Source organism: Hetaerina americana, unplaced genomic scaffold, assembly GCF_022747635.1.
Source record: "Hetaerina americana unplaced genomic scaffold, ioHetAmer1.1.p SCAF_3, whole genome shotgun sequence".
In the NCBI taxonomy this organism is placed as follows: Eukaryota; Metazoa; Arthropoda; class Insecta; order Odonata; family Calopterygidae; genus Hetaerina; species Hetaerina americana.
The window spans coordinates 90,254,813-90,278,784 of record NW_027286874.1 but is presented as its reverse complement, the minus strand read 5'-3'; the positions used below and the strand labels follow the sequence as shown (position 1 = coordinate 90,278,784).

General features: G+C 40.7%; 1 protein-coding gene across 1 annotated transcript in view; it reads right to left on the bottom strand.

Annotated features, from left to right (window-relative positions):
* LOC139690460 (uncharacterized) overlaps positions 1-23,972 on the bottom strand; it is a 418,847-nt gene that overhangs the window by 96,618 nt on the left and 298,257 nt on the right. Inside the window, exon 3 of the mRNA XM_071587914.1 lies at positions 400-508. The gene's annotated coding sequence lies outside the window, so the exon portion shown is untranslated. The remainder of the gene's footprint in view (positions 1-399; positions 509-23,972) is intronic.

Sequence of the window (23,972 nt, the reverse complement as noted above, 5' to 3'; positions counted from 1 at the left end):
AATTACTTGAAAGTAAGTAACTTTAAGTCAATGAAAGACTTGAAACAATTTATTGGCAAATTTACAACTTATTATTCAACAAATTTGAAGTTGGGAGAGAACTGGAAGCAATTGACGTAGGAGCACAGTACCATAAAAATCACACCAACTAAAATCAATACTTAACTTATATTTTTAATATATCCTCTGAGCTGTATGAAGGTCTTCTATTCGCTTTAATAATCATCGGAAATCGGTAGAAAAACATCGCGCTTTACCAATTGAATGATCCATGTTCCAAAGAGGGCTGAAAACGGAATAACAAAATTTGGGCCTTGCAATCACAAAAATGCGCCGATAACGCGCCCTAGATATGGTGATTCCCAAAAGAAACTACTATTCGAGCAAAAAAAATCTCACCTTGATGTGAGCCAAGGCCGGGGTGGGATGGCAGATGAAACTCTCGCAAACAGGCCCAATGAAATCTCACAAGCTTGCCAATGGGAATCAGGCAAAGCAGGAACGTTTCCTGGAAAAATAAGGTAGAATAAAACTATAACAGAAGCCACATTTTCATCTCAAAACGAGCTCGAAAAAACAAGTAGCAAGGTAGGAGGTCATGTTTATCTCGAGGGGGGGAAGGAAGTTTTCCCTTCTCTCCCCCACCCCCTCTCTAGAACATAAAATTTGAAAGAGTGTATACATCAGCATGAATGCGAAAAAAATTATTATATGGGGCTCAAGGGGGAGTAACTCCGACAGAGGGCACGGCAATATCTGCTCAGCAGTGCTTCCGGCGGAATAATCTCGGCTCAACTAACGCATCACTCGTTCGCGTCGCTTTGCGGTGGTCGCATGGAAGAGCATCAAGGAACCAACCAATGAGCCCCTGAATCTTCGGTGGCCTCTCCTCCGCGCCCCTCGCCCACAACCGGGAGCCTTCCGAGGGACAGAAGCGGGGGCGGGTTGGAAAGGCGAGCGGGAGTGGGAAGGGTGGAGCGGGAGGGAGAAAGGGGGAAAATCAACCGTGCGAGCACTCTTGCGCTCCTTTTTTATTCAGTTCCCATATTTGCATGGGAGGGCGAGGAGCGCCGGGAGGCTGCCGTGGAAGGGCAGCAGCCATAGGGCCGAGAAGTTTGGCGGGGTGTACCTAGTGAGGGCGGGGGTTGTAGACAGGGGGGAGGGAGATGGAAGTGAGGTCGGCAGGGCGGGGGCGGAGGCTACGTACAAAAGAGAGTGCGGGAGGAAAATGGTTGACTTTGGAATGGCGGGAGGATGGTAAGCAGCGTTGCCAATACGCGATGAAGGCCACCGTACACCTTGAAAATGCAGGCAAGAACCTATTGCTGACGATTTGGAACTTTTGACTTCCGGCGGGATGAAGGGAGTCCATAGAGTAAAAGTGCAGATTCTATTTCGCAGTACGTCGCTACTATTAATGAAGTAAATCTGAATTACCTTCCGCTGACAATCGAATATTTTGACTGAAGTGCACACTTAAACTATTTCAATCAAAACATTGGCGATTAAATGTTGAAAAACAAAGGAATAATATACACTAAATCAAAATATTGCAAACCATGTTTTCCGAAAGTAAAAAAAATAATTGTCGTGTTGATAAGTAAATTTATTGGCAGCATTACATGTCCTCGGCTTTTTTAATTGTCACGTGGTTCTTAAAGTAATCATTTAACATTTTTTATGTAAAAACGTATACTTCAGCAAAACAATAACATAGAATTTGGATCAATGTCGAAAACAGTGTTGTGAGCTGGTCTCGAGAGAAGATTTTCACTTGAATTTCACCACATAAGTCTATCAAAGCACATGATTTTGGCAAGTAATATTAAGACGGCAATTCCCATCGTATCAAATGTTGCGATACCTTTCAAATTCCCATTTTAAGTCCCTCTCAAAAATAATATAAATCTGATTTGAAAAAACGTCGAAGATTAAAGAGCACTCGGGAAGTCGCTAAACCACTCGGACAAAGGGCTCATTCGGTAGGACTGCCGATCAAAATTGGAGGGAAAAGGATTAGGTGGGCTGCGATGGAGGAATGAGGGAGTGGAGAGGAGGGGTGGGAAATGGAACGGGGAAGGGTGGCTTGGGAGGGTAGCAGAATGCGAAAGGGAGGGATAGGTTGGGTGGGAAAGGAGAGGGTGTGGAAGGTAGAAATCCGGATTTACATGTGCTGGCGAGTTGGCCGAGTGATGGCAGAGTCATCAGCAAGAGTGATCTGTTCGATTATCCAAACAAGTTCTCGACCGTGCAAAAACTAAGCTGGAGGAGCTCGATGGCGGGGTCTGCTATTTGCCCGAGTAAATCACTCAACTTCCCCCATATGAAGCTGCAACCGATCACATCCTTGGTAAATATATGCTAAATATTTCCCAAACATGATTCAAGTTCCCATGCACGTTCTTCTTTCATCGTACGGGAATCACGTTCAAGGAGAAACTCGTTCTGTAACTCGCCCCTTACTTTCCAATTATAGCAGTGTAATATTTGAGATATCACTATCACTTATCACTGATATTTATATGCTCTCAGCATCCTTATAGCTTTGGATATGACCCTGCTTTTTAAGTAATTGAGAATGGTAGTATGGGAAGGTTGTTGGGAGAAATGGACTTGTAAATACGTCAATTCAACACATTCCTCTTCTTATTTTGTCCAATGTTTGTGCATACGTTAACATTATTAATGTCTCTCGCTTTGGAATAGGTAACAATTCGATATTCTAAATACCCTGAATAAGCTGGAATTTGAAAGAGTTACCAATTTCACGCCTCCGTTGATGCAAGTACGATATGCGCTCGTATATATGCGCTTAATTTATCAAAAATTAAAAAGCTAATTTGTATGGAATATGTTATTATGTCAAATAGCTCGGTTGTATTTTCGCACATTTGTATACTTCCATATGCAAAACTTACATGATTTGCAACAATTTAAAAGTGTAAAAACATTCGTCTCAACCGGGATTCAATTCCGTATTCCTTGATATTTGGCCGAGTGCTCTATTCAGTGGTTAGGTGCTTCGAAATTACTGCGTTGTAATGAAAGTTTTAGATAATTCCCTTAAGGTCACTTCCACCACATCACCAGCAGTTTTTTTTAACTCATAAGATATCCTTATCGCCAGTCAATCCGTCTATTCAAGTGTGAATCATAGGGTACATACACGCGAGTAAACTTATTGCCATGAATAATTGGATATGCATTTTACAAGAGTGTAATTTAAACCTTAATTATCAAGAAAGTCTCTAAATTACGTTCATGAATTTTTAATAGCAATCACCGATAAGTATATTCACGATGTTAATGGATTTCAAACCCGCTTTTTATCTTCATCCAGGGTGGTAAACTTCTCGCAATATCCGTAACACACGAATATAAAAATAAAAAAAAATCATATGCGTCAATGAAGCCTATTCTCGAAGAATTTAATAACATATGCCTTTGAGCCAAAACTTCATCGATTCATTACGCTCTGGTCTCCGGAGAAATTTTATCTGATGGAATTTTCGCAAAATCTTTTGGGACGGAAGAATCGTCCTACCGTTAAAAAGCTAGGGGGCGAATTCTGAAATCATTCTGATTAATTTGTCGATTTTTTCATTTTAACTTCGCAGTTCTCTTCGTTACTTGTTTGAGTTTCGGTGAAATAAAAACATTTTTCTAATTTTTTTTAGGGAATGCAGGTCATGGAAGAGAATGAAGTTTAAGATAGATAAAAGGAAAAGTGGATTGGAGTGGGCTGATGGAAAGCATCTAACGAAAAGAGTGAGAATGACTCATACAGTATTTTAACTCATATAACATCATTTAACTGCGAAATCAATTACGCTAAGTCCCAGATAAGATAAGTGAGTTCTCGTATATTAGTGAGATCTTCCAAAATAACTCCAAGGCTACGAAATCGCACCTAAGCTCAATTTAACACTGCAATCAATTACAATAGACCGTTTTCAAACTCCGGGTACTTCCTACCTCCTTTCATTACGCCCATCACACCTATTGTTCTCCCACCTCAACTAAACTATAACAATAAAAGCAATTTTCCACACAAAAACATAAATCAGCAAGGAAAAATCTATTGCAATCACAAAATTAAATATTAATTTCAATTATGGGTGATTGGCGATACTAAAAATTTAGACTTGAGACCCAATTAAATGGAGCGAAAGACATTTACTTGGGATTGTTTAGTTGCTTAAGGCGCTTGTTATCTTAAACACTTATGCATTTAATATTTGAACTGCTTCCAAATAATAATATGAAGATACTCTGCATAACATTCACTTACAATGGTGAAATTATTTGAGGTCTAAATTGACTTAAACCAGATTATTTAATATGAACCGATAGGAAACAAGCCCAGCGCATCACTGTACGTGGGAAGACCCGATCCTCTGCACACACTGTAGTAATTTGGGGTGGAGCAGCGAATCTAGGCAATCGATGTCCAAATATCTGCCCCATGACCACGCATATAACGTTAAGATAAAACAAAAACAGAAAATATCCAATCCCGACAAGGTATCCAAGGGGATCACGTCGTGAATGGCTTGAAAAGTAGAAAGGAAAACTCGGTGGCATAAGAGGGGAGCGCAAGCCGGCGTGGGAAATAAGGGAGAGGAGAAGAAGGGAGGTGCGGGAGGGAGGGAGGGAGGGAAGGAGGGTGACGGAAGTTGGGGGCACGGAAAAAATCGACGCATGATTGGTTGCTGGCATCAACCGAGTGGGTGCGCTCAAGGGGTACACGCGCAAGTCGTGTGGGGTGGATGGGGAAGAGGGAGGCAGGGTGGTGGCGGAAAGGGGGAGGGGTTGGGGGAGAAAGCGAGGGGGGGGAAGGACAGAGAGATGGAAGGGCGTTTGTGGGAAAAGGGGGAGGGGGTGAATGTTGGGGGAGATGGAGGGGGTGAATGTTGGGGGGAGATGGCTAAGGCGCAGGGGCGGCGTGGAGGCTTTTGGGACGCGTGGGTGGATTCGAGGCATTCGCGAGCGGGCGCTTACAGGAGGCGGCACGCGAGATGAATTGCTCGATGCGCCAACTGTGACGGGAGACAAATGAATATCCTCCTCCCCTTTCCCTCTTCACCCTCCTCTCCTGCTCTCTCTCCATCTCTCCATAGGAGTGATTTTCATATATCATTGCGATTTCAAATTGGATGGCATTGAAATAGGGCAAAATCGATTCATACTCGACTGCATACCCACCCAGTTTCCATCTATGCCCTGCCTTAGCTCGTGAATGAAATTGCTTGGTAAGTAGGGGGCGGGGTGGTCTGCGGTGAAATAGCTATTCTGATTGTCATGCGCGGAAGAGAATAGCGGATTCAATGTTTCCTTTCTTTACGGAAGGAATCACCATGAGGTGAGCCAGCGGAAACGGCAGTGCAATTTTAAGAGAGCCAAAAAAATGCGGAAATCAAAAATATTTCCCATGTTAAACTGCCAAGGTTAGTGTCAGTGACAAAACCGGATATTTATTTTAGATCACCTCCATGAATACTACCGCTTTCCTTTTATTATTGCCACGGAAAGTTTCAAAAGGAACTTGGCGCCATTTCGACTTGGTATGGGAGAATCCATTACCTAGAATTCGATCTTGAGTCTCTCTGCTCATTATCCGAAATCTCACTCCATTGGGGAATGTTTGTGGGAGAAGTATTTACAAAAGGATGAGTATCGCAATTTTCATCACCGAAGCCGTAAAAATTACAAATATTAGAATCTTAATCTTTGCCTTGAATTAATTATGTGGTCATTGACCAGAAAACCATTTCAAAGAATTATTTATTTAATTAACCAAATTATTATCGATATAAAAAGTAATTCCAGCCGTACGATATAATTATTGGCACACAATTATTATTAATCATGATGCTGTTTGCACGTAATTTTCTTGGGACATAATGCATTTTAATTCCAACATCCCTAGATTTGGCTTAGGAATCATTAGGTCTTTTTCGTCTATCTCGTCTTTTTTTTGGTTGTAAAAAATCCATGCCATCAAAAAAGTTTTAAATTCAGCTGGACATTAGCTTCCGCAAGATACGAAATGTTGATTTTTTTCTCATCGCATTGAATCTACTCAATACTTTGTCATTCCTCATTTTACCTTTCCATTTGACCTACAGAATCCACCTCCAGCAAGAGGTTTAGATTTCTCTTCTTCAATTTAACGCTTTTCCAATGGATCATATCTCGGACCGATAAAGTGCCATATGCCACAAAACAGTTTTTGCCTCCTAGTTTATAAGCGTATATTATTTGGGTTGAGTAGTTGCACCTTCATTCTAGAAACATCTTTACTGCTTGGCAACTGATGCCCGACAAACCTATTTCCATCCAAATTATGCTATTTCCGTGGAAGGTAAATAATTTCATTGGCGTCAATTTCTCTTTCAACAGCGCAAAATTAGATTTCACGTTTTCTCTTCCGCATATAAATATTTTAGTTACCCATATTACGTGAATTACGCAAGGAGAAAGCGGATATGCAGATTAATGGAAAAGGCTACTGCAGTGAGAAGACATTTGATTATACCTGCATGCACAGCACGCTCGGAGTTGCATTTCAATGCAGGAAGTATGACCTATCAGAAGTCTTTGAAAATCATTTTTCATCGTGAGTAAAACTTTCATGATACTCTAGAGGAACACACAACTGGCTGTGAGAGGTTATATGGCATGCTACGTGCACAATTCCTGCCTCCTGTTTGACTCGTCAAGCAAAATAGAGCTATTATCTAAATATACAGTAATTAATCTGCATCGAAATCTGAAAATACTTTTACAAAGGAGTAACGATAATTCTGCATGAGACGGAAGGATGCATAACATTAAATCCTCTGAGCTCCTTGATGAACTGAGCTCCGAGGTGAAGCGCGTCCAGGGCGTCGAGGGGGTTCGGCTGGGACTAACGGTCTGCAGCATCGTTCCGAGGGAGGATCGCGGGTCTCTGGTTTGGAGCCGAGTGGAAGGCATAAACCAGAGACTATCGAGATTCTGCTCGGACATAGGAGCCTCCTTCGTCGACCTGAGACCAACCCTCCGATCTTGCAGGACTCCCCTTAACCGATCTGGGGTCCATTACACGGCGGAAGCGGCGAGTAAGGTAGCGGATAGGATACTCGACCACTGTAGGCCTTTTTTAGGATAGAGGGCAGGTCACTTAGTGGGTCAGTAACATCTGGGGATAGCGCGTATAATATTATTAACAAAAATATAAAAGTCACCGACAAAACTGGCATTGATTTAGAAAGACATGTGACACGCACTTCCCCACAAAGGCGTCCTAAATTACAGTCAGGCACAAATAAGGACGTTATTCAACATCAAAATAATTTAACTATACTTGTTATAAATTGCAGAAGCCTCAAGAACAAATCAGCGGATCTAGAACACATAATCCAAACTCATTCCGCTGATATAGTAATAGGCACAGAGAGTTGGCTGTGCAATGACATAAACGACCAAGAAATTTTCCCAATAGATTTCAAAGTTTACCGACACGATAGAGATACAAGACCCGGAGGAGGGGTTTTCGTGGCAGTTAAAAGTCATTTTGAAAGCAGGCAAGTTTCATTTGAAAATAATAACATAGAAAGTGTTTGGTGCACCTTAACACGGACCAATCAACCCAACATAAATTTATGCTCTTTCTACAGACCTCCAGACTCAGATTTGAAAACACTTCACACCCTCAACGATCAAATTTACAATTTTACACGTAAATATAATAACAGCATAAACATAATTGGTGGCGACTTTAATCTCCCTGGTATAGATTGGGACAACAATATCGTTAAATCTGGGACCCGCGATCGCGAATCTTGCAATTCCATGATAAAATTGGTTCAAAGAAACTCCCTCCATCAAGCAGTACGCATGCCCACCCGTGGAAAGAACATATTGGATCTATTTCTTACAAACACGCCTGAACGTATTATTAGTGTATCAACTGATGAGGGCTTGAGTGACCATAGAGCAATTAATGTCCACTTGGACATAGAAATAAAAATGATTGTTAAACCAAAAAGAAAAATTTATAATTACCACAAAGCAGACTTTGAATCTTTTGCCAATCAATTAAACTCTTCACTACCCGAGTTCAAAACCCGCTTAAGTCATGTCAACGTGGAAGAAACTTGGACAGAATTTGTCAATATCATGCAAAAAGGAATCGTAGATTTCATACCTATAAAATACGTTAAAGCAAATCGCGACCCCAGGTGGTACAATAAAGACGTTAGAAAAGCCCTTCGAAAGCAGAGAATGCTACACTCTAGGGTAAAGAGGGCAGGCGTGAACACATCATCCCCTGAGAATAAACAATTATGGGACACATATAGATCCTCTAAAATTGAAACCCAAACAAAATTACGTAGCGCTTTACTGGACTTTAAACGCAAAGTACTTTGCGAGCACTTGGACACTGACCCCAAAGCTTTCTGGTCATATGTTAGGGAAGTAAATGGGAGTAAACAAACCGTGGCTTGCTTAAGGGATTGTAGCAATATAATTCATACAGACAGTGAGGGTAAAGCTAACATCCTAAATTCATTCTTCCAAAGCGTTTTCTCGAATGATGTTGCCACCGCATATCTCCAAGAAACAATGCATACTCCACCCATGGAAAAAATAACAGTGGACCAACAAGGAATTCTAAAATTGCTTAACGAGATTAAACCCAACAAATCCCCGGGTCCCGAAAATATACCAGCTAGGGTGATAAAACATTTAGCTCCAAACATTGCCCCGTACCTTGAATTTATATTTAACAAATCCCTCACAGAGTGCAAAGTACCCAAGATTTGGAAAACCGCGCAAATAACGCCTATTTTTAAAGGTGGTGACAGGGAGGATCCCAGTAATTACAGACCTATATCTCTCACTTCTATCTGTTGCAAAATCTTAGAGCACATAATTGTCAGTTCAATAATGAGACACCTTGACAATATTAACTTTTTAAGTGACAATCAACACGGATTCAGGAAAACTCGCTCCTGCGAAACCCAATTAGGATTATTTACACATGATTTACTTTTATCGGGTGAGAGAGGTAGGCAAGTGGATGCCATCTTCTTAGATTTTCAAAAGGCATTTGATAAGGTCCCACATGGTAAACTCATTCATAAATTAAAGGTCGCGGGTATAAATAAGGGCGCCATAAGTTGGGTTAAAGATTTTCTTTCGGAGCGGGAACAGAGGGTAGTCCTTGATGGCGCTAGTTCCGACAGCGTTCGAGTCACGTCGGGGGTACCTCAGGGAAGTGTGATCGGGCCGTTGCTTTTCTTGATTTTTGTTAACGATTTGAACCGCGAAGTGAAAAGTAAAATTAGGATGTTCGCGGATGACACGGTGATCTATCGGGAGATATCTGGGGATGAGGATCGTTTTATTCTAGAGCAGGATTTAGATTGCATTACTAAATGGTGTTCTAACTGGGGATTGACTCTAAATTATAATAAATGTTCAGTGGTAAATTTCTTTAGAAGATCAACGGGATTTGCTTACAAATTAGCTGGAGGTGACCTAGCAGTAGTTGATACGGTGAAATACCTAGGTGTCACATTCACAAAAGACTTAACTTGGGGGACTCACATACGTAAAGTCTGCGGTCAAGCATATAAAAAATTGGGATTCATTAGACGCATTGTCGGCAAAGGTGACTCGAAGGTCAAGGAACGTTGTTACCACGCTCTTGTAAGGCCTCATTTAGAATACGCATGCAGCGTGTGGGATCCGAGTGAAAAAGGTCTCATTCGGGAAATTGAGAAGGTTCAACGCCGGGCAGCCCGTTTTGTAAAAAATTCATACGATAAAACGCAAAGCGTCACCGAAATGCTCATGGATTTGGGGTGGGAATCATTGGCTGAGAGACGATTCAATGCAAGATTGAAATTATTAAATAAATTTAGATCCGCATGTTTCAGCACCGAGGTCTCGCAAATTATTCGTACTCCTACATACATCGGTCGCTTGGATCATGCATATAAAATTCGGGAAATAGATGCCAGAACTAGCCGACTCAAGGACTCCTTCTTCCCACGGACAATACGGGATAGCAACTGCAGGGTTATAGATAGCAAAAATTCCACTTGCCACCCTCAGCGTCTAAAAAATAATTAGTTGTATTTAAATGCATGCTCTTCCACTAACCTTATGTGTTTTGCTATAATAACCCATTCTTTCCGAATGACCTCATTCGTGTTCCGTTCATCTGTTTTTAAGTTTCCCTTTCAATCCCTCGTCCCTCTCCGCGGGGGCAAATTCCTGCTACCTGCAACGTTGGGTCGCATTCCCTGCCTTTTAAAGACTCTTTGGGGGTAGAGTGTTTCGTGGTGCATTTTCATGTGGTAGTGATGTTTCAATTTCTTGCTTGTTGTGTCCTGGCTTCCGTGTTGTAGAATGTCTTTCGTGCTGCATCATGGGGTGCAGTTTTTTAGTTGTTTTGCGGTATATGTGTTTGCATGAGTATTGGATGAAGGGATTTTTGCATGAGTGTGTGCGCTGCTGTGGGTGTAATTTTCCGTGTTGTTTTTTTTTTTGCATGTGGTATTTTTCTTTTTTACGGTTGGTGACCTAACACCCCCCGCCACACGCCCTTGCGGCGGCTTGCGGGGTATTATGTAGATGTAGATGTAGAAATCCCAGATAGAGGGGGTCATTTTCCTTGGCTACCAAAGAACAATCACGAAGTCATCACTAGTTTTATAGTGAGTAGCAGTAGTTTTAACTGAGTGTTTAAAACTTGAGCAGTTTTAATTCAGAATTTTGTCCAAATAATTAATAAGAGAATAAAATATATGGCCATACATGCATACATACAAAATGCCGCGGAGGTCATAGATTTTCCAACCGTGAAGAAGTGATGTCGGCAGTTAATGGCTATTTTGGAGAGCAAGATAGTTCTTATTGTAAAAAGGGTATCGAACTTATTGAGCATCAATTGGAAAAGTTTATAAAGCTGAAAAGAGATCATGCTGAAAAATAAATACATTTTTTTTTTAGTTTTTGAGTTTTCTTTGTTGGGTTGGGTACTTCTGGGATTACCCACGCAGAAGGTTTTGAAATAATTCCAATCAACTGCGGGAGATTCCGCAGCAGTAACTTTTAACTGAGTTATCCGCTAATATGCAATTCAATACAACAATATCAGAGTGTAAAAATCATTCACCTTGACCAGGATTCGAACCTGGATCCCTCGATATCCAGCCAAGTTCTTTACCCAGTTAAGCTATCGAGGAGACCTCTTAAACTCTTTAATTGTGGGGGCATTAAAGGAACAAGATGTTGTGACGAAATACCGTGCGTACAATGCCACAGGCATTCGTAGTTGTCCGCGACGCGCCACAGTCTTAGAGGTTAAATCCAACTTGAAACACTTAGTCTGTTTTTACCTTTGACAAATTCCAAGAAACTGCGGGAGATGCCGTAACAATAAATTTGAACGGAGTCATCCGCTAATATGCATTTCAATGCAACAACATCAAGAACATGCGGACATCGAGGGATCCGGGTTCGAATCCCGGTCAAGGCGAATGATTTCTACACTTTGAAATCGTTCCATTGATTTGTAATAGGTATTGAGTCACGCAAAATTTTTCATTACTTTAATAAGTTTATAAAGTTTCTTTCAAAGTATGAATACTATATGATCATCTTCAACGATAAATTTCAAAAGCCCAACTCATTCCATTTGGTAACCGCTCAGAATTTACAATGCAAGATCTAGCCATCATGGTACGTGTACATAACATATATTTCCCAATTATAAAAAAATCACTTCATTCCATTGAAATTTAAAAGTATCTATGAAAACGTATGGCTAGATTAATGCTGCTACAAATACGTATTAAGCATATTTTACGCATTTAAATTAAGTGAGTTTCCACTGATTCGCTCGCGTAACTAAATGCTCTCCGGTGAAATTCTTGAACACGTTCAACGGAGGCAGTGCTTTCATAATAAATATGAGGATAACTTACATTTGGTTGTTTTATGCCCTAGAGGAAACCGCAAAACCGTCAAATTAATTTCACGGTTGTCGGTTCATACGACCATCGCGTTCCATTGCCATTACCGCAATTCCTGCCCTTCGCCAAAATTCTTGACCACTTGAGCTAAGTTGAAAAAGTTATCGTAAATTTTGCCCTCTTTCCTTGGGCGAAAATCTTCCTCGTAGGTAAATTCTATTTAAAATCTGGCGCAAAGGTCAAGATTGATAGAAAGAGGAAGAGAACAAAAAGGATACTGCTTCAGCAGCGTAATTCCGGTGGAATTCCGCTGATACGATGACTCTCTCCCTCCGTTGCCAAAAGGAAAAAAAATACGAAGAAGAGAAAGCGCGGGCAAGGAGATCCACCCCTTCCGTTCAACTCCCCCCTTCCTCTGCCACCCGCAGTGCTACTCTCCTATGCAGTCAGACTTTAATCCACTGTCATCTCCCCCCTCCGCCCCCTCAGTCCCCCGAATGGAATGTCACGGCGACCGACTCCGTTCTTCCATTCTCCTCCAATTCCGTATTCCTCCTCTTCAACACGCTGTGGGTGGGAAAGGGGATATTCCAAAGGGATCGCCATCAAAGCCGAAAAAGGAGCGACAAGTGACGAAATGAAGAAGTGGCTAGGGGAGGGAGGTTTGCTGGGGAAGGGAAAGGGGAAGAGAGAAAGTGAGAGGGATAGTGGGGGAGAGTGAAAAGGGTTCCCGCGAGTTTATTAGCAAGAGGCAAAAAGAGATGCGGGAGACTGACACTGACGTGGGGCGCTGATGAAACTGGTATACCTGCTTTCGTGCATCGTGCGGGGTAATAAAGATACTTCCCCCACACCCATCACTCCCTCAACTCCAAGGGCGGTATCGTTGACTACACACACACACATTATGAGCAGGAAATTCTCATCACATATTCCACGCATGAGTGATACTTCCTTGAAGGACGGTAGAAAGGAGGGCTTTTAATGGTGCGACCAGCTCCTCAGATCCTCTAAAATAAAATTCCTTTTACTAGATAGTTTACCGGAGAGGAGAACATTCCTGAGGATGAGACTGCTGTAGTTCCGGCCCGGTGAACCTTATGGTTTTTCCGTACTAACGTAAACTTCCCGGAAGTACAAAAATGGCGAATAAGAAAGATAAAAAAAAACTATTGAAATGAAAGTTACCACAGTCTTGTGGTCGTTCTTCTAAGACTTCCAAAGGTATTTTAAGCACTGAATAAGCTCATGCTCATATATTGATCTGGCGCTGAGAAGGAATTTTGCGTACGAGTATGTACAAGACCTTATTTAATTAGGTAAAAAGACAAATTATTATCGTCAGTAATGAAAACTACAGATTGTTAGTCCTGTGGCCAGGTTTGCGCTGAATAACGAAAATAGGAAAATTGATAAAGTGACGACCACCAATTAGCTAATTAAAGTAAGTATTTCAAAATAAACACGCTCATAAAGTTTGAATCGGGCAAAAAAAGTTTCTCTAAAATTTAAACACAAGGAAAACAATGATCAGTAAACAAAAAAAGAAAATCATGAACGCGAAAAGTAATGAATAATAAAGAGAAAATATAAAATGAAGTAGGACAACAGGGCAGCTAAACCAATTACATTTTAGCGTCAAAATAGTAATACCTTCAAAAAGTTGTCCTTCGCATATGCAAACATGCGAAATGTCGTTACCATGCAGAAAGTGGTTACAAGTGGAAGCGAAAAGACAAATATGCAAAATAAACCCATATTTGGGATGTAAAATATGAATATGAATGTCAGAACTACAAATAGCTGAATTTAGTTTAACACGTGAACTTACTTAAGAAATTCTGAGTAATGCATTCTAAATTAAAACCACATTTTATTTCGGAAATATTTAAAGACTGGTTCTTTTATATCGGAGTCGCTTTTAAGGAAATTATTTATGTTTAGTATTAATCACTTCTCTATCGCTTTAAGGCTGCTTTAATACTCGTATCCATGGTGAAATAAAGAACGGATTCTTATATTTTATCGTTTAGCAATTTAAGATTAAAAAATTATCAATTTCCCTCTATATCCATATACATTGCATTTCTTAAAGTAGATTATTTGTAGATGTATTCTATTAAAGACACATGCATTAATCTAACGTTTTCAGAGAATATATACTTCAAATTTAAATTTTACCAATGGAATTGAGGAAACAGGTGCACTTATTCTGTGATCAAGTAACAGAAACCCGCTGTAATTTAACTCTCTACATGAAGATGTTTATTGTACATTTGACATTGATTCCTTTTAATGTTGATGTAGAATATATAGGTTTTTATCTATAAGGATATGTATTCACACTGCGAAAAAGTATGGTAATGTTATAAAACACTTTTTAAAGGTAACGCATCTACAAATTCACACGTTTATACTAGAATTTAATATAAACGTTAGGTGAAGAGTTGTCGAAATGAGAGCCAGAACAGACAACGAAACGGGACGATGAGCTGGTTTATTTTTCATGAGAAAGTCTGGAAGAAAAACTAAACGAGAGGATGGAAAGAAACGGAGATAAAGATAACGAAAGCAGAAAACAAGAAGGACGTAATGCCGGCGTGAGGAAGAGAAAGAGAAGTTATAGGGAGAGAGAGAGAGAAAGAAGGAATTTTGGGTCGGGGCATTATCCGAAAAATTCAAACAGCACTTAACTTCGCCGTGCGCTTCCTTTATTGCTCTTGGCTCCTACTTCCTTTCGCCCATTGCGCTCGCTGCAAGCCTTTCACGTCCTGTGAGCGAAGGAAGAATCCTCGTTCTCTCGCGCATATTCTGTACTCGTTAAATTAATATGTACGTAAATTGGCGGGATTCTGAGAGGAGAATAAATGAAATAAAAAAAACAGGCAGTGCGAAATTACACTTTTTCCAAAAACTCATCTTCGCTCGCGAGGGAATTTAATATTTTCAGCGGCGGTGAAAGGAGAGCGGGAATGTGTTCGTTTTGTTCTCTCCCGAGATCCAAGATGGTTCCGGAGTTGACGCTTGAATGCGACGCGGCCAAAATTGATTAGCGATGCTCTTACCCGGCAGCTGAAAAGTACAAACGGAGAAAAACAAATTTTTTCATGGTCGAAAATGAAAGTGTAAGATAATTCAGGTGTCTGAGTGTATTCGAATGTACCCGAAAAAGTAAATGAAATAGAGAAAACCCCAATATAGCTATAGTTTGACGTCGGTTTCACAAAGAGAATTAAAATTTTCACCCTTTCTTTTTTATTCTTCCCCGTTCTGAAGAGGGGTAGAGAATTTTCCGAAATGAAGTATGTGAAATAGAATTACAATGAATGATTACGGATTTCACTTACATGGTATTACCACTGAAACTCTAATTAATTAAAAATTTTCAGGCAGAAGTTTATTCAATATCAATTACGATGACCCATAGAAATCGTTTCTTTCAAATAGCAGTGCTCCCTATCCATAGAGTTTTACTTTTATTTCTTCTGGAGAGAGTAACGAAGGTGAAAGTGAGCAAGGAATTTGAGAGTAGAAAGTACTGAAAATATTACGATTCATTTGGAATGATGTGTGTATATCAACGGCGAATTTACTATGCATACTTTTCAATTATGACAACGACTGGAGACGGTGGGCTGGGTGATGAATCAAATACGACCCTACCAGGACAAATAGAAAATACTGGACGATGGATACCACGTACATTCGCGTTCCAATCCAAATTTCAATAATCATCATCAGTATGTCACACCTAACATTGGTTTTACTGCAGCACTCCAGTCTTTTCCCTTCGGTGCTGATTCCCTTACTCTCAAACAGCTTCTTTGTTTTACGTCCTTGTTAATTTGCACTATGTACTATTTTCTTGGTCCTCTTCTCGGGATTTTACCTTTAATTTTCCTCTCTATCATGTTTCTATCTAATTAATTTAACTTCTAGGTCTGCATACTGTTTCTTTGCCGTAGAGTTTCCAGTGTGATACTTTTCCTCTACAATATCTTCCCCGATCTTCATTTTGTCTCCTCATTTCAACAATGCATACGGATTCAATTCTATCCTGTATACATACACATTTCAACAATACATATACAATTAATACATATAAAATTAATACAAATCACTTTAACAATACATATAGATTAATTCTGGGATGAAAAGCCAATTATTATTATGCCAAGGTAATGAGTTTTAAAATTAATAAAATAATATGTACCATATGCTTCATCCAATTGATAATTTTTCAAAAGGAAAAAAATGCATTTGAACAAAAAATACTTATAAAACAATAGAACATGGAAGTGATTGCTACATGATTATCAGATCGCAGGCCTACGACTTCTCAAATAATTAATTTTTATTGAGAATTAACAATCTCGTTTTTGTGTCGTAACATCGAGAGGAAAATCCATTTCCTTAGTGATACTGAGCACACACACACATATATGCTGGCAATTCTAAGAAATAAAGGAGCGTTTTCATTTTGCCCTGTGTCATTGCCGCTTCCGCGGATTATCGCACATGGCATAGGCAGCCATGACTCCACATGTTGCCCGTACTTAAATACATCTATACCCACGGCATTCGATCGCGCTACCCTCTCGTGTGCCTGAGGAGATTTCGACCGAGTTTGGCGCCGGGTGTGCGACAGAAAGCGCCGCCCTCGAAGGCAATTGCCTTCCGACAACGGGCGCACGTGCCCGCATGACGGAGAGGAGGGCAGCGGGCTGCCCCGCTGCCCTCTCCCACCCCCATCACACCCCAATTCGGACGTCCGGGCGACACAACGCATGTTGAACTCGCGAGCTACAGCGCAGAGGGACACGGAGAGAGAGAGAAAAGGGGAGGAATAAAAGTAGAAAGGGACATCTATGGCTTTGCGGGGGATGAGGCGGGAGGAAGCAAGGGCAATGAAACGTATTTACGATCGAATGATATTGAATCGTATTAGAATACGAAGCAGAACACGTACGCGTCATCAAATGATAAAATATGGAGGGAGCGCGAAAAAGGAGGCCCGAATGGCGTGGTTGAGGGGTGGGGGGTTGAGAAGAGGGTGGGTTTTGAGGAGGGTTGGGATGCGCTAAAGGATGGAGGGATGAGTCACCGGGTGAGGGGATTGCGGACTGGAAGCCCTTTGAAGGGGATGTAACAAAGAGGGGAACTGTCGGCAAAAATTCTTCACCACGCCTCCTCCCCCATCCCCAGAATGCACACCTTAAAAATGTGCTGAAACTTTATTGCTTCCCGAGGCAAGATAGGGGCGCTGACTCTTAGGATATATGAAGCCGCATTACAGAGCTTGAAAGTTTCCTTAAAAACTTTATTTATTGCATTGCTTGAGTAAAATAATATTATATTTATTCGTTCAAATATTAACTACCACCCCTATTTTAAATTCTGGATTGAATATTTTTTGAGGATCTGGTCTTGTATCATTGATAGTATCCAATTCACATTATTTGATGACCAACTCGTATGCAACCTTATTTCTCCAATTTTTAACTCCCACACTCAACCACACCCATCGCACCTAGTCAACGTATATGGTTTACCCTATAGAAGAAGGGATCTTATGGTCTCGATTTCACCCGAATAAAGACGCCTGTCTATCTATCTACTTCATGTACTTCCGAACAATAACGAGAGAGTGGGATCTCTTTCTAAAACGCCATTGGATAAGCGCTCATTTTTTGTAAATTTATCGAATATTATTTGCGAAGAAGATTAATTTTAATGAAATTAAATATACAAAGTAACTTTCCACTGTCCTTTAGTAGCGTACAACCGGTTTCAACGCTCAAGCGTCATCATCAGGTTGATTACGCTTGAGCGTTGAAACCGGTTGTACGCTAATAAAGGGCAGTGGAAAGTTACTTTGTATTCTTAATTTCATTAAAATGAATTTCCATAAGGTTGAGCCAGGAACAATGGAAGATTAATTTTATTGAATATTGGTGGTACTTAAGATTAAGGCGCAGAGAACATGTGCGGGTAATATTAGTGCAATGCTTTCACTGGCCAATCATTATTTCATATACAGCTATCATTGACACAATAACCCGCAGGCCGCCGCAAAGCTGAGTGGTGGGGGGTGTTAGGTCAACACCCGTAAAAGAGAACAAAACCACATGAAAAATCAACACCTCCATGCAATGATTAGGGTAAAAAAGTAACTTTGCACTTCCACATAAAGATTTAATATGACACGATCATGATTTCGATGCTGCACATCATCACCTGATGATGCCGCGCAGCATCGAAACCATGGTCGTGAAATATGAAATCTTTATGTGGAAGTACAAAGTTTCCTTTTTATCCGTATCATGAAGGAATTCCACAAAGTTAAACCTGAAACTGCTATGTACATCCATCCAAAACTATACCCACAGTGGCATATATTTCAGACATACATATTTCCTATGAAGCAACCCGCCCACAAAAGGGGGACGCCAAAATGTAGCATATTACAAAGCGCTGTAAATTGTAAATATAACAATATAATTATACATTTTATCAAATTTTGAATAAAAAATAGCAAAATACTTAATAATTTCTAATAATGATTACTTTTACATATGGATCGTCGCAACTACCTTTCACAATGATAGATACGTATTGTTACAGAGAGACTCGTGATGAGTCGGAGATATTAATTTGAACAAAAACTGTCAAAAGGTGTAAATATAAAAGAAAAAAGAACCTGTCAAATAAAGGAAAAGAAAAAACGATGCAAGTGAAACATTATACCACGAGCTTAAAGCATAAACGTTAAATCTTACCATTAACATTTTATAAAAACGCTCTAAAATGCAGAAATAATACACACATTCAGTAAATTAAGGCTAATGACACAAGAAATGTATTTAAATCTTTTGGCAAAGTAGGGGTTAGCTGGTAAAAAAATTTGCTTTTCTCTTACGGCGCACAAAACCTGTTTGGCCCACCAAGATGACACCTTGCCAAAACTCGGCGGGATATTGTTCCAAGAAGTTTTGAAAATTCGTTCTCTTTGGAGAACTACCAATCGCAAGATCTCGGCGACCATCACAATGAAGGAACATCTTCCCTACCACGATCCCTCTGTAACCCTAACGCCCGAAATAAAGATTTGAGTCGTGGGGGGGGTGGGGAGTTTGGAATGCCCAGCCGGTTGGACGGAAGGGAGAGAACTTGGAGAAAGGGTGGGGTCGTCCGGAAAAGGGGTGGTGAGGTGACGTGGACCCCTGCTACTACACTGCCCACGTCCACGTAACGCACCCGAGCCAACCGACGGGCAGGGCGCCGGATATCTCGCCTACCCATAAGCCCCTTGTGCATATTTCAAAGGGTAGGGACCGATTCTCATTTGGGGGTGCCAAGGGTTGAAAGCCTCGAGGTCGGGAGAGAAGGGGGAGAGGGAGAAGGGAACCATGGCGAGTGAAGGGAGGTGATGGGGGGAGGGAGGGAGAGGGTGGAAAAGGAAGGAACCGGAACCTGAAAGGTAGAAAAGGAAAGAGGGCGGGGTTGAGGGGAAGGGAAGGGAGAAAAAATGTAGGGTCGCAAAAGTTTGGGGTGGGGATGGTCGAAGGGGCGATAGGGAAAGGGCGTGGGGTAAGGAGGGACGGGAAGGGTCGTGGCGGAACCAGAAAATAAAAAAGGGGAGAAAAACGCACGGGGGCAGCGAAGGGTGGAAGGTAGGGGGGGGGGCCTAGCACGTGCGTGGCCGTCTGAATTCCTGGCAAATAGATTACCGCGGGTGAATATTCAAACAATTGCGATTAAGTGTGAGGGAGGCAGGATGGACAAGAAGGGAAGGGTAGTTCCAACGGACTCCTCGCCTATGGTCCGATGACTGTGTAACACCGACAATATCTCCGACGAACCAGATAACGGGTAGCTTGCGTGGTTCCGTGTCTTTCCGCCCCTCCCGCCCTCACGTTACTTTCCCTCTGCTCCCTTCCCGAATTTTTTTGCCGATCGCTTCATCTACATACCAATCCGGATTTGCATATAAACGGGCTGGACGCTACAGTCAACGAGAGTCATAACTAATGGCGGGAATGGAGAGAGGGGGGCTGAATCGGCTTCTCCCGCGGATAGAGTCCTAAACGATTTTCATATACGGTGGATGTCCACATGAAAATGGCAAGACTAAATGGCCGTAGTGGGTATGCATTTCTATCATAGTATTCATTCCAAAATTTCCCCTCCCGGAAATTACTATTTTCCATTCGTCATACACCGATATTCAAAGTTTATCGTCACCAGAAATCCTTCATTATGTCACCGATAAAGCCCATTTTCGTCTGACAATCCCAATACATATTTCAGAATTCAATAAACTCATCTACTTGCAACAATATAACTCTCTTCTTTCGCTCAGAGTTTGCTTGTCTTGATTGCTGAACGATTAAATTAGCAGCATTTTTAAATGGCGATTGAAAGAAATAATAAAATAATCTATTTAATGAAAACAATGAAGTTTAATAAAAACAATGGAATCGTCTACACTGATCAAAAACCGCCAGAATCATGTGAGAATTGGCGGCAAATACGATACAATAACGATATTATTTTCCCCAAATCAAAGATAGTGTATCTATTTGATTAAGAAAACTACAAAGATTATTTGCTATATTGATAACTTCATATATTTGCAATAGGTATGCGGCAGTAATTCAGCCCTGTCAAGTCATTGTAAGTTTATTCAAAATAGAGAGAACAGAAATACTATTTTGTATACTATTCTGCACAAAGAGTTGATTATATATTGCTACAGATGGACAATTGTGAAGTTCTTACTGAGGATAAGTACAGCTTGAGATAGGTGCTGCAAATATTTGTAACTAGAAATATTCCAAAAGAGTGCAAAATAGTTCACACCTCGTGGTAAAATTGAGTGGAATTTTTGAAATTGCTGATGAAGTTATTTGAAATATATTTGAAAAGATTAGAGATTTAACATTGATTAATGAACCAATTTGTATGAGAGACGTGGTAGCTTATGTTATACAGCGTTTAGCTGGCGGTCAAAGACTGCGTGGTGCCTGTGGTAATGGACAGCCTACGCTAAACTATGAGATTTTCGGTGCACTAAAATTTTATGACGAACCACAGATTTTAAAGAGAGAGGGACTGGCACTTTTTTTCCAAAGGCGTGAGTTTATACACAACTTTCTTACTCTATCGAACAACCCAACGGGTTCATTATTGTGCTCACAAGCAGGTGACCGAGGAATCTGCAGGCTACTCATAATCTTGCGGAAAGAAGACGCGTTGAGTTTTTGGGAGCATAACGTAATAAGTGAATCGTACCAAATTCTAGTAATGACTAAAACCTTAAAATAAGAAAACATGTAAGCTGCGATCCAAAAAATATGCAAAATAAAAAGAAAAACCATTACGAGCACAAATAAACTTGGTCTCAAAAGTGATATTCCTTCTATGTGCCTGTTAAAACAGATACTTAAGTATCAATACTGGAGTAATGTTTGATTTTATAAACTTTTATCAATTAAAGGCATGCACTTCCACAGCTGAGATCATGCAAACCCAGAGATTCTTATTCTTGGAGGGGACGTCTGGATATTATTGGAAACCCCAAACCAATCAATTTCAAAAATACACCAGAAGATGAAATAAAAAATATTTTTTTGCTCATCGAATAAAATTGACTACTCTAAAATCAGAGGAGACAAAATTGGAAGTCATGGAACTGTTGTGTGACAGAAGTATGGTGAAGATTAAATGGATCGAGAGATCTACCAACGGTCCAGCGGAGTGTATGGGATAAAAATCTAAAGAAAACACTAATACGAAAGGAAAACCTTAATACATTATTGAAAGTATGAAGAGCTTTCTGAAATCAGTACTAAGTGTAGCAATATTGGAAAAGAGACAGTGGATAAATGGAATATGTCAAGCTGATAAGAGATATGTGGTGAATACCGGGTGCTAAGAATAATGAAGAGACCAAATCGGAAGAGAACGAGCGGAGAGCTGCAGGGGATCAATCTCTGATACAGCCTTATACACACCGATATAGAAAGATGATGGAATATATATTAGCTTACGGTCAGAAAACGAGTAAAATTGATGAACTTGGCAAACGCTCCAGTCTCAATGTTAATGAAATTCGAATTGAAACAATCAAAAGAACGAGGTTAGGCTGAAAAGTAATGCACACATGCTTGTAGATCACAAGCAAAAACAATTAGCAAGATCGGGAATGTGCCCATTAAAGAACAATTCTTAAGTTTAAAAATTATTTGTTTATGTTTCAACATTGTCACCGCTAAGACTAACACATTTCTCCCAACGTGTGACAAGTTTTTTAATTCCGTCACTGAAAAACTCTTCCGACTTTCTCAAATCCAGGACTGGATAGTTGCCTTCACTTCATCGTCCGAGGTGTAATGAGTACCCTTGAGGTGTCTCTTGAGTTGAGGAAAAAATAAAAATCGCAAGGCGCAAGATCAGGGGAATGAGGAGGGTGTGGAATGGGTTCAAATTTCAGGTTTCGCAGGGCCTCTCCAGTTCCGCGCGAGGTGTATGGACGAGCGTTGTCATGTTACAACATTATTGGCGCCAGGCTGCCTTTAAAACGACAAAATTCTTCCTTGGATATTCCAATATGGTTTACGATACGCTTTTGAGTGATTCGCCGCTCATTCTGAATAAAATCTTCGACGAGTTTGCGATGTTTATCGTCTGTGGCAGTGATCGGACGTCCGCTCCGTGTTTCATCAACAATTATGGCTTTACCAGGCTCGTAACCACGAAATTACACTACCCATCGATTTACAGTAGACCTATCAACAGCATCGTTACCATATACAGCCTTTAAATGACGACGAATCTCAGTAGGAGTCACTTTTTAAGCTACGCTGTGTAACTCGCGTTGGCATAGCACTAGAACACGTCTCCCTACTTCCGCTTCTCAAAATACGAGTACACTAGATGAATGTAACGATCTCAAACCTGCGTATGTGTGCTGAGGGGAAATGTTACTTTCACATGCCACCAGAAGTGCTTCTGAAGATCATTTCGTTTCTTATCTACAAGCATATGTGCATTAGTTTTCAGCCTACCCTCGTAATTTCATTAGGTTAGACCATCTCCGTAATTACCTAATTTAGAATGTAGCCCTGTACTCGCGAACAAAGAATTAAGTACCCGCGACATCACAGAGGCTTTACTTAGCCAACCAAGTTCTTGTTTTTTACTTAAGAGTGATTAGAAAACATCCTAATAACATGCCATTCCAGTAACTTGTTGCATATATTCTAATTGAACTTAAGTTATTCATTATACACGAGATAAAACCAATTGTTTTCATAGCCAACATTTTTTGAATTGATAAATCAGTACATTTCACAATTTTAAATGGATACTAATGTATGATCTGGTGCGTAGCAATGAATAGTAAGGTTTAGCGAATATTTACACCGATGGTGAAGAAGAGTAAAAAAAAATCCAATTGACGTAGATTAAAGGCCGTTTCAAAAACAAAGGGAAAACAAATGGGTCGATAGATCTCTTTGGGCCAAAAGCATTCGTTTCGCAGACGCCGTTTTTTTCTCAACAAGTTTCGTGCCTTTTCATGCCTCCAATCTCTACGTCGATAATACTAATCCAACAAGAAAAGATTTTCGAGCAAAATAAAGCCAAAGGATGTCGAGGAGTCAATATTGGTAGGACGGAAAAAAATTAGGGAATCATTGAACCCCATTAGTCGTCCCTTTTTCCCTCCCTACAGGCCCCATCCCCCAAGAAATCCACGGGATGGAATACCCCTCCGCTGGGCTCTTCCCTTTTTCCCTTCCGTTCATCACTCTCTCTTTCCAGCAAGCTCAAATCCCCTTTCGAAAAATTCATCGAATTGGATCATGGAGGGGGAGAAAGGGGGCGGGGGAGTGGTGGTATTGGTGGAAGTGGGGAGAAAGGAAGGAAGAAGGGTGGCTAGTTATGCTCAAAAATCAAAGCCGGCGAGGACATGGAAAACTCCGGAATCAAATCAAA